Source organism: Aedes aegypti, chromosome 3 (genome assembly GCF_002204515.2).
Source record: "Aedes aegypti strain LVP_AGWG chromosome 3, AaegL5.0 Primary Assembly, whole genome shotgun sequence".
NCBI classification, from domain to species: Eukaryota; Metazoa; Arthropoda; class Insecta; order Diptera; family Culicidae; genus Aedes; species Aedes aegypti.
In genome coordinates, this window is record NC_035109.1 from 40824938 (window position 1) to 40836618 (window position 11681).

General features: G+C 35.7%; 1 protein-coding gene across 4 annotated transcripts in view; it reads right to left on the reverse strand.

The window, feature by feature from the left end:
- The window catches only part of LOC5570552 (protein peste), an 83450-nt gene extending 72497 nt beyond the window's left edge, over nucleotides 1-10953 (reverse strand). For 2 of the 4 annotated variants that reach the window (XM_021854037.1, XM_021854036.1), the window contains exons 1-2: nucleotides 10446-10953; nucleotides 1990-2262 (exon numbers count right to left, since the gene is read on the reverse strand). The gene's annotated coding sequence lies outside the window, so the exon portion shown is untranslated. The remainder of the gene's footprint in view (nucleotides 1-1989; nucleotides 2263-10445) is intronic. The other 2 variants (XM_021854041.1, XM_021854040.1) reach the window with 1 other exon arrangement.
- Nucleotides 10954-11681: the final 728 nt, after the last annotated feature.

An 11681-nucleotide genomic window follows, 5' to 3' on the forward strand; every position in this document is an offset into this window, starting at 1 on the left:
TACACAATTGTCAAGTTTGAAGGCTACTAGTGATCCGTTTGACCTGAAATTTTCACCACAGCTTGTAAAAACCTTGACAATCGCGCAGTTGGAAATTTACAGTAACTCACAAAAAAAAAACTACAAAACACAAATTAAGACGAAAATGGCAATAAATCCTCCTCTGCAAATATGATACATTTGTTGATAATTACAAGTTTGGTAATAAAATTTTACAGTAAAATTGCTTGTTTTCAAAAAAAATATATGCCGTTTTTTGCTAAATGTTATATTTGCAATAACTGAACAACAATGTGTGTAAAAATAGTGAATTTTATTTCAGGAAAAGTTATGTCTGAGCTACGATTTAAATTTCAAGTTAATCGGAGCCCTAGAAGCCGAGGTCTATGCTTCTAAACTTGACCATTATGTGTTCAGTAACTGTAATTTAAATTTCCGGAAAAATTGCAGATTAACGTTCAAGGCTCCGTCATCGAAATCTTCGCCATCATCAAAACTTCAAAAGCAGTTTTTTTTGTTAAAAACTAAAAATTATTCGATGAAAGTGTGTTCACTGTATTTCGGTTAGAGAATAGAATACAGTGAACACATTTTCCTGATATTTTTCTTGATTTAAGCCTGATTTGCTACTGAAAAGGAATCGCTAAAGAAATTTCTCACCGATTCCTTGAAGAAATTTTTCCACAGCGATTCCCATTTGAACACGGCATAAAAATTAACAAGGCAGGCTCTTTACTGATGTAAATATCAAGTTTGATTGTAAACATGTGACGTCACTCCTATCGTACCATATACCTTCCGGACCACTAGATCATTTTTTAAGAAATTTATTCGAGGTGGATAGGAATGACGTCGTCAAGTAGCTGTCAGTTTTCAGAATATAACACCTTCTTAATATTTGTACATCGTGCATTTGAACTGACATTTCTTTTCAACTGCGTACTGCGATCAGAAAAAAGCGCATTCTTGATCGATTCCTTGCAGAAATTTTCCATGCATCAAGATAGGCCGAGAAATTACTTGTAAGCAGCAAATCAGGCTTTAGAACGAAAAAACTGCTTTTGAAAATTCCGAAATCAATGACGGATCCTGCCCACTTAAATTAAAGGTAATGGTATTCCTGAAAGATCTAAAAAATGATTTTAACGAACATTTATCTCATTCGTATTTAAATTCAATTCTATAAACTATTGTACGATCTTATTACTAAAACAGGGAGGAAATTCAAAATTCCCTATCGTTAGACTTAGACTTAGACTAAATGAAAACATTCCACTTTTTCTGGAGATTACCTTTCTTTTACAACAACCTTGGAGTAGAGATCTCAAAACATATTTTGACGAGTTTTCTTGTCTAATTCAGTACATTTTTCAAAAACATTACAGTGTAAAAAGCTTGCCCGCCGCCACCAGGTGCGCTAGTGTTCGCGTATATTTTGGCAGCTGTTTTTGTTGTCATCTTTCCCATCTGTTCTGTGCTGTCAGGCAGCTCCAACTGAATACCATACAAAAAAAAAATAGCTGTGCCACCATACATATACATTTATATTTGAATGATAGAAGGATTTGAAATCTATCGACTGATACGTTAAAATCATATATTTCATGATTTTATCACCTTGAATTAGCAGTTTTCCTTGCACCACTAAATTGTACATTTGTCCTACAACTCATTCAATAGTACAAAATTCGTTAGATTGATTCGAATACATATGTTTCGTTAGGTCGTAATCCTATTGGGAGATATAGTATTGTTACAATACAACCTATTGTATTTCAATAATATTTTTTATCAGGGATTGTATCATTGCTGCATGAGAGAACCAGAAATTGCTACGCGTTTTTTCCCGACCTGCCTGTTCTACTGGACTCGGTTTAGGAGCGTTATAGCTTCTCCGATTGACGGATGGCAATTAGAATGTGAACCCGGTCCCAGCTATCAACCGGTCCAGCTGGTAATAGTGATTTGTCAAAACAAACGAACACTCACCTCCAACGATTGTCGCCCCACGCGATGCACTCTGCCTCTTCCTCCTCCTCCTCCTCGGTCAGTATGCTCGGCGTAATGCTACCGCTTCTGTGGATAACTACTGCGATGATGCTGATGCCGACCGGTCGACGTTTTCGCCGCCGCACTCAATGTCAAAGTCACGTGCACTAAATTCCAACCCGCCAATCGCCTACGCATTCCCGATTCACCAACCGATGAGAACCGAATGGGCGTCGTCTGAGTGCGCACTCTCTTTTCACTCACCCCGTTGAACTGTATAGTAGAAGAGAGCCCGGGAAGTAGCAGATAACAACAAATTAAGTCACTGATTAGGGTAAGCGATCTAGTTTTCGACCCTGTGTTAGTTTTCGATCCATTGATTAAACAATTTTAATTTAAAACATTAACGGATTTGCAAAAGTATTCCTAATTTGGCCACTCTTATAAGAAATCGATTGATTAATTTAGGAGACGATATATTTTTACCTAAATTGACCAAAGCAGTTTTCAAAAAGATTTCTTTTATCATTAAATGGATTTAAAGCTCACACTTCACGAATTTTTATTTTATAGTTTCGAAATTTATTCTATTCGGCTTGCCAATACAGGCAACTGCTGCAATGTATAAATTCTAAAATCGAGTATAGGATAGGGAAACATGGCCCAGAACGCACCCATGGGATAAAATGGCTTGACTCATTGTATCATTCCTATAACGATTGAATTTGGAACTGTTGTGGCGTGGGGAGTTTCCCAAACCCTTTCGAGCAAACCAATTTTTGTAGGGGTAAGCTAACAGCTGAAATTGTCTATTAATATTTCACCGTAACCGTGTTAAATTTACTCACAATTTTGGATGACCTTCCAGATAGTTATCACGCTTCTTTAAGTTGAGTGCAACGCAATAATTCCGTACTGTAGATATTAATAATCTTAATTTAAACATCTTTTAGTTTAGTTCAGAATACTTACAATCTAGTCAATAAACTCTAATTCAATTTTGCCTCCGCGGTGCTGTTTAGGAGATTTACGACTGCCTAGATAAAGTAGCAATCCATTTAAGGTCATTTAATTCTTCTAGATTTGAGAAATATTTATACTACCTCCGTACTATAGTTTGTAAGCGTATTTGCAAAAAAATAGCAATTCTGATGCTTTTATTTACGAATAACAGAGACAGACACGAATATTCAGACATGTGGTAAAGTGTCTTTAATAAAGCATAACAATAATAACAATAATAATAAAACAACATAGAAAACTCATGGAGAAGCATGGTGCTGACTCTTTGTTCTCCATAATCAATGGCATTCTACCCCACCCAATTGATGATTTTGTACCACCCTCAATTTTAAACCAACTTTTCGACAAGATTAAAAGTTGCAGATAAGCTCAAATCTGAAAATACAAATATTGTGTAGTTACTGTTGGCACTTCGAATGACCTTAAAATTACGAGAAAACTACACAAGTAACCATCAACGTTTTACGAATTTTCGAAGCCGGCTTCTACCACAAGAAAAAAAAATTCAAATCAAGATAACTTTTTAGTTTCTCGACATTTTTGCACGATCTTTTCACAAGTTCTCAAAAAACTCTTCTAGTTTTGGAATCTGTGTCAAAATTGATCATTGGATCCAGAGATATCGAAATTCCTTGGGGGACCGATGCGTAATCATAACCCACGTATATATCTCAGGCTATAGAACAGGCCTGCCCAACGTACGGCCCGCGGGCCACATCCGGCCCGCCGCTTCATTTTGTGCGGCCCGCGAAGAGCTTGAAGACTTCTCTTATATCTGGCCCTTTCACTGTTCTAGAAACTTGATGTTTGAACATTCCAAGGTTGATTATTAAAAATTAAGATTCTTCAATGTTATGCTATTTTAATTTGAAGATTTTTGAGTCTTTCTAAATTTGTTTGATATACCAAATTTTTAATGATTGGAAATGTTTCATTAGCAAAAAAAAACTAAATTTCATTGAGATGTCGCTAATAATTTTCTTTTTCAACATTTATATCAAGTTCGACAACGACAATGAATTTAAAAGTTGAAGGCACATCTCGATTAATCATCAAGCAAGAATCATATTCCTGAGCACGAGATTGGGCAATGCATATTATAAACTACCAATATAACCCAATGGGCATATTAGTAGCTTATAGAATTAAATAAGATACATAAATTTCACGAACAACTTAGGCAGGATTCACACAAAATGTTGAATAAGATTATCGTACAATCTTATTAGGATTTAACAGAATGCTAGACAGACCTGCCACCGAATGCGGGATATTTTTCAGCGAAAAATTCTTACACAATCCTTAACAAACTTGTTGCAGAATCCTGAGTAGGACAGACTTCTCCATATTCTAGAACAGGATTTATGAATAAGTTGACGAAATCCTGAGAACCATTTTCACAAAACGCCTAGCATGATTAACGCAAAACCCGGGACTTCAATCTTAGACAACTCTGTACAAGATTTTCAAATAATACTAGATAAAATTTAAACAAAATTTTACAAAATTTTCCGATAGAATCCTGGGAATAATTATTTTTAAAATTTTGGACAATACTCTCGCAGAATTCAGAATGGAATTTCCAAAAACTTGGGCTATATTGAGGCAAAATTATGAGCACAATCCTCACAGAATCTCCGGCAAGATTATCACAGAAGCAGAACTTTTATAACTTTCATTTCGTTCAATAAAAAAAAATCTGGATTCAGAAAACTTTGGCCCGCCGCATAATATTATTTCTGAGATTTGGCCCGCGATTAAAAAAGGTTGGGCAGGCCTGCTATAGAACTTTTATCGTATTCGGATATTCACTACTCGGAACCAATACATTAATGAAGAATATGTTGTGAAAAATTGAAGCAATTTGGTGCAGCCGTCTTTGAGTAATGAGCATTTATGTTGCTGGTACCATGCTGGCCAAATAAAGATCTTGAAAACTTCAAAAAACCTCATATACAGTGCTGTTCTGAATAATAGCAGCGCATGTCGATTTTCATACAAAATGCTCAACTTTGACATGCTGTAGTTTTGTTCCCTTTCAAGCAATCGAGTTGAAATTTTATCCACAGAACTACAAATATTCTCAATTTTGAAAACACAAAATTTCAAAATTTTCTAAGCCCCTGCCGAAAAGTGAAAACTAGGTGAAATTGTTCGAAAAAATAGCAGTTTTAAAAATTTGAATTTCGGCTTGACATTATAGTTTTAAATTGTATATCACTTACCATTGGAACAATCTCCTCCTACTTATCAAACCTACACCTAAACCGAAAATGTTTAAAATATTTGTAGAAGAAAAATTTTAAAATGAAAAACTGCTATTTTTTCGAAAAATTTCACCTAGTGTCTCACTTTTCGGCAGGGACTCAGAAAAAACTGAAATTTTGTAGTCATAAAATTGATCAGCTCGATTGCTTGAAAGGGAACAAAACTACAGCATGTCAAAATTGGGCATTTTGTATGAAAATCGACATGCGCTGCTATTATTCAGAACAGCACTGTAGTAATTTTCAGATATCTCTAAGAAAACCTAACCAATTTGTGTGATTTTTTCAGAGTAGCTCCTTATTAAATGGCATTGTATATCCCACATATTTTTTTTTCTCGATAGGCTGACGTAAAACGAAGTGGCCGCCTAAGACATTTTATATGGAAAATGTCGGTCCCCCAAGGAACATTGGAATATCGTTAAAACCAGATCACCAATCATTAATATCGACACGGATTCTTAAACTAGAACAGTTTTTTTTGAGAAATTGTGAAAAATGGTGTAAAAATACCAAGAAACAAAAAAGATATCGCGAATTGAATTTTTTCTTGTGGTAAAAAATGAAGCTGCCGGTAGAGAATTGAACTTACTGTTTTTTTTTAATTTATTTTTAATGATTGCTGATGATTGAATGATGGATTTTTAAGCCTTAAGCATTTTGGACCATCAGCGCTTTGAGGACTATGCACCTGAAAATAATCGGCTGTCTCGATGCGGGGAAAATACTTTTCTAAAAATGCATAAAAAATTAACTTTCTCAGTTAACTTAGCTTAGCTTAGACTGACTACACATATCAATGGTTGCTATTCCGTGATTGACCGAGATCAGTGAAAATGCACAAAGAATCAACTAGAAGTTCGGCGGGGATTGGCCATAATCTTCTTCAATGTGCATAATTCAGTGCCTCTATTTATACAGGGACAATAACGGCGCCGGCCACGTCCTTGCAGTCAGGTGGGATTGGGGCAAGGAATGTTAGTGTGTAACCTTTGCTATTTTGGAGACCGTGTTTGCCTCTGCATCTCCACAAAGGTTACTGGAAGGGATGTTTGTTAATGGGAAGGATCGTTGAGTCACAGGATTCACTTTGATAAGCGATTAGACCATGATATATAATGATTTGTGAGATATATACATGCTTATATGTAAATATAATATTTTCATTTGATATGAAAATGTCTAGTAAATGTTTCAATAATTTAAACCTGCCTTTAGAAGGGGCACCCTTTGGAATTTTGTGTATTTTTTTTTACGTAGCTTGGATATTAGAATGATTTTATTTTTGGATGAAATTTTTGAGCATAACACGTACATATGGAATTATTTTACGATTTTGAATATATTTTGTACTCTTGAAAAAGGATTGGAGAATTTAATTATGTATGTTATAACATAAATGCGTGGGCCTCATGTAGTGTGAACACAAAAAAATTCTACATTTTATATTTTTCCATTACAGAAAAAACCGTAATTGTGTAAAAATGGAGCAAATGTCAAAACAGAAAAAGCATTTTTCTGCTTCAAAATTGCCAAATCGAAAAAAAAATCGGGTTGAAACTCATAATTTGCCTTATGAAACCAAAATTTGAAAACAAAAAATGTTTTCGCGGCAACCTGGAATCGAACCAAGAACCTTGCGATCGGTAGGCCCGTGCGTATACCACGCGCCTATCGACGCCTTGATTTGGGGTAATGCTGGAACGGTACATAAAGCGCTCGCATTGCAATAATCGTTCATTTAGAAACGATTTAGAACGACGCACATATTTTTCTAAGCCTGCTTATCAATTCAATTACAGTTCATTACTTCCTCACATTACTCTATTTTCCTACTCCTTTTTTTAATCTAATTATGTGTTTTATATCTCTTATTATTAGAAATGTAAGAAATACGCTTATTTCAGATATAATTCATTCTATGTTTTTATTAGAATTCTTAGCAAAATGTATTCCAAATATATTCAAATATTACACGAAGTCAATTAAGATTGTCAATGTGCCATTTTCACTTTAAACGGCTAAAGTATATACCCAAAATTCAAACATTCAGAGGTAAACTCACCGAGGGCGAAAAGCCACAATAATAACAGTAATGTCACTGATAACAATGTGAAGTGAAATTTGTTACATCGGCATCGATTTGAAGGTCTCTCAGGGCTTATTTTTAAGAGTTCAATTAGAAATTTAAATTGGCTAATTTCCAAGCATAGTAGCCACAAAAATAAGCTCCACAGAACGTGCTTCCGTAGCATTAGATTGCAATACTTTACATTGAAACTTTGTAGGACGCACAATTTCAAACGTTTTGAGTAACAGAATGGCTGTTCATTAGATATTACCTGATATTACACCTTATTCAAATCTCCAACGATATCTACATCATTTAATCGATGTCTGCTTTGATAAATTTTGATATTCTACTGCACCAACGGTACTGTAATTGGTACCATTCGTAAGAGTCATTGTAATCATTTCATAATACTGATGTACTAACACAAATCGGTAACGGCTTTTTCATCAGATTGCTTGTTTGTGAAACTAAATATATTATCCTAATTATACGTTTCATCAGGCATCCTGTTCTGAAACCGTTCCGTTGAAGTTTCCAACAGACCTTCACCAGCTTTAATTTTAGAAATTCTACTTCGCAATTGCATATTTACTTGATTATGATCAGCGATGCTTCAAAATTTTTTTGTAAGTGTAAGTCTGCTTGCTTATCCACTGCGATCTTCCTTCGAACGGTTAAAACTGTGGAACGTTCTGCGTTATAAGGAATGCTGTTCATAGCGGTATTCATTTGCGATTCACACAACGAAGTCAGTCATTCAATGTGGATTTCATTGAATCGTGTCGTTGCTCATGCTCAATGCTCGTCGAATTTCAATACCAAAGGTGCTACGAAATTCGAATAATATGCCATTTCAAATCGTGCTCTAATGGTTAAATTTTCTGCTGTCTATTTTGGAGCTCTTTTTTTTGTTGGTTTTTTTCCTCGTCTGCTTTTTTTTATCAAAGTTACCACACTTATGTTGTTTTTTTTCATAGTATACAACCATATTCTAGTAGTATTTAAAACACAGTCAATTTTTAGATGGTTTATTAAACACACCACTCGAATTTGGTAGCTTTCTACGAAGAACAATTTTACTATCTTTGAATACTGGAGCCTAGTAATCTACAGTACAAGGTACTAAACATACCGTAGTTTCTAGTGCTTCAACTGTTTCTGCAATTATAGTATTTTTTACACGAAATTTCCAACGTGTCCACAGCAAATTTTATTTTCTGATATCACACATCGTACATCGATATTGTGAGCATATGTTGATTCCACGATTGAAGGCAATAAAATGTTTATCAATTATTTATCTTTCATTTAAATATCATTGCTTTGGTTACAGAAAAGCTCTGGATGAACATGCAATGGTCCTAATTGAAATGTTCATGGATGTGTTTTACAATGTACTATCATAATGCACAAACATAACCATACGAGATAACCCGTATCTTGAACATGAATCACTTAATATAAGGTCCAACAGGTCCAATATAGCATAAAGCTATATTGAAACACAAAATTGACTGGATTTTGTTCATTAGATCAACTCTGTTAGCACCGAACGATCATCAACTACTATCAAATTTCAGCTTACATTACATGACACGGTTAATGTTAGTCTGATGGAAGTGAGTTCATAGAATAACCTTGATTTTTTTTTTGCTAGAACCGTATGCATTCAGTGGTTTATCACTAGCATATTGAAAAAAACATTTTATTTTATTCTTATTATTTATTTTTATTCTTCATGAATTTCCAGACTGGAAGTTGTTCACAGACCCTTCAATTACATCGACATTGAACGAAATTTGTTTTGTACCTTCTTTAATAGTTGCTGAATTTTGAAGGTGAAAACTTCTGCATATTGCAGTATTTTATTACAGTTATTCGTCAAACAAACCAGAATCATTTATTTTACAACATGGAAGCATCTATTAGTTCCATGGCAACACCTTAAAACTTTCATGAATCCGCTTGTCGGCCATGACACTGAAAGTTTGTCATTTCAAAGTATTGTAGGATATTTCTTCTTCTACTGCTCAAAACAAGATTTACATTTTTTACTTATGGGTAAACTCTGTCTAATCAGAGCCCACTTTTGTTAAAAGATTACTGCCCATTTCCGTCAGTATCTTTTTTAGGTTCTCTGCCTTTATCCATCAGATACCTTTCTCTCACTGATTCCTGCCTATTCCTATCAGAAACCATAAATTTTCATCTCCGCCCATGTCCGTCGGAGACTACTTTTCTTAATAATTTGATCAGGCTTCATTTTCTAAGAGCCAGAGTTGCTCGATATTTTCTAATTAAATCACATTTGTTTTACCGACTACGCCATTGTAGTTAGCTTGAGAGGCATCTTTGCGAGGCAAGATTAGACCAACAACTGACAGTTTGTTTGTTTCTTATTTTTCTAAGCCTGCTTATTTCTTATATCTCTAAGCCTGTTTATTAATTCAATTACAGTTCATTACTTCCTCACAGGTATGTACCGAAAATTGAAACTACAGTCGACTCTCCACATCTCGATGTTCTACATCTCGATATCTTTCCCTATGTCGATGATTTCATAAGTCCCTTCAGTCTGCATACATTTTCTCTCTCCATATCTCGATATCCTCCTTATCTCGATATCTCCATATCTCGATGTGTATCTGTTGATTATCTGTTCCCAATTTTCTCTCCGTATGTCGATATGACCAGTATCCAAGGTTACTAGACCAAAGTTTTGGGATTCAAAACAAATTAGTAACAAAATGTAACAAATTTATTACTTTCTTGGCAACGAAGTGTTTTTCAATCTAGTATTCATCAAAATTTGTTCTTTGTCTCGATATCTCCCTATCTCGATGGTCCCTTCGATATCGAGATGTGGAGAGGCGACTGTAACTGAAACAATGGTGCGAAAAACAGCACAAAATTGCAGAAATCTTTTAAAATTGTTTTTTATCAAAGCATATTATGTTTCAATAAGCCTCATCATTGATGCAAATTAATCTCTATATATGATGGTGAATTTTGAATTGAGCTGTATTTATGTTTTTGGTTGTACGATTTTTATCCACCTGCCGGTTTAATGGGTCGAAATAAAGTGCTCTTACCCTAGACTGACAACACCGAATTAGCTGAGCCGATGCATCACAGGTGGTTGTATTCCGCACAGATATGATTTATTTTTTCGTGTGCGCAGACGACCAAGAGATCCTTTCCTCACAATCACTCACACCCCAGTTCGAAAGATTTCCCCTAGCCTTTTTATTTGATGAAGCGCACGCACTATTCTACACTGCTCTTCTTTCTCAGAAAAACACGCGACGCGTTCTCGTTGACCGGCAAATCGTTAAAACTATCGTGACTAGATACCAGACCGGCTCACCAATTTTCCACATTACATAACTGGATCCAATTGCGAAATTTGCCGAAAAATTATCCAAATCTTCCGCGTCACATGGGTTGCGTTTCGATGTTTGACCGGCTTCGGCTTCACTTTCTTCTTGCCGCTTCAAAATAGAACTAGACTCTACTACTCGCGATGTGGGTTGACATCCAGACGGCACTTTGCACACATCTGCTTGTAGCGACGCCCGTTCTGGCACTGGTTGAGTGTCGCCGCCGAACCTGCGGTAAAAAAGCGTAATTTGGGGGAGCGTCGCAGTGATGCCAGAGTAGACCCTATCATTGCGCGGAATTTTGCGAATTTATTGTATTCTAATTGGTTTGGATGCGAGCGCGAGATATCATGCTCGTTGTTAAATTTGTATCTTGGTGCATAATAAGTTGGGCACGGAAATTCCGAGGCAACCCAAACACGCGGTGGTGGAGATGAACCAGCCACGGGCTGAAAATCTCCCTAATAAAGCTAATAATAATAATAAACACGCGGCAATTTTACATATTGAATATTGAGCGGGAAAAGTTGCTTGTTAGCTGACTGTCTAGTAAACATAATCGTACAAAATAGTACAATTATTTTGAGATTTAAAGAATGCAATCTATAAACAAAGAGTTACCTCGATTGTTAAAAACCCGAATTATTTTTCTCAGAATGTTCTTCTTCTTGGCATTAACGTCCCCACAGGGACAGAGCCGGCTTATCAGCTTTGTGTTCTTATGAGCACTTCCACAATTATTAACTGAGAGCTTTCTTTACCAAAGTTGCCATTTTCGCATTCGTATATCGTGTGGCAAGTATGATGATACTGTATGCCCAGGGAAGTCAAGGAAATTTCCATTATGAAAAGGTCCGACCAGGAATCGAACCCAGACACCTTTAGCATGGCTTTGCTTTGTTGTCGCAGGCTCTAACCACTCGGCTAAGGAAGGCCCACTTTACGGAT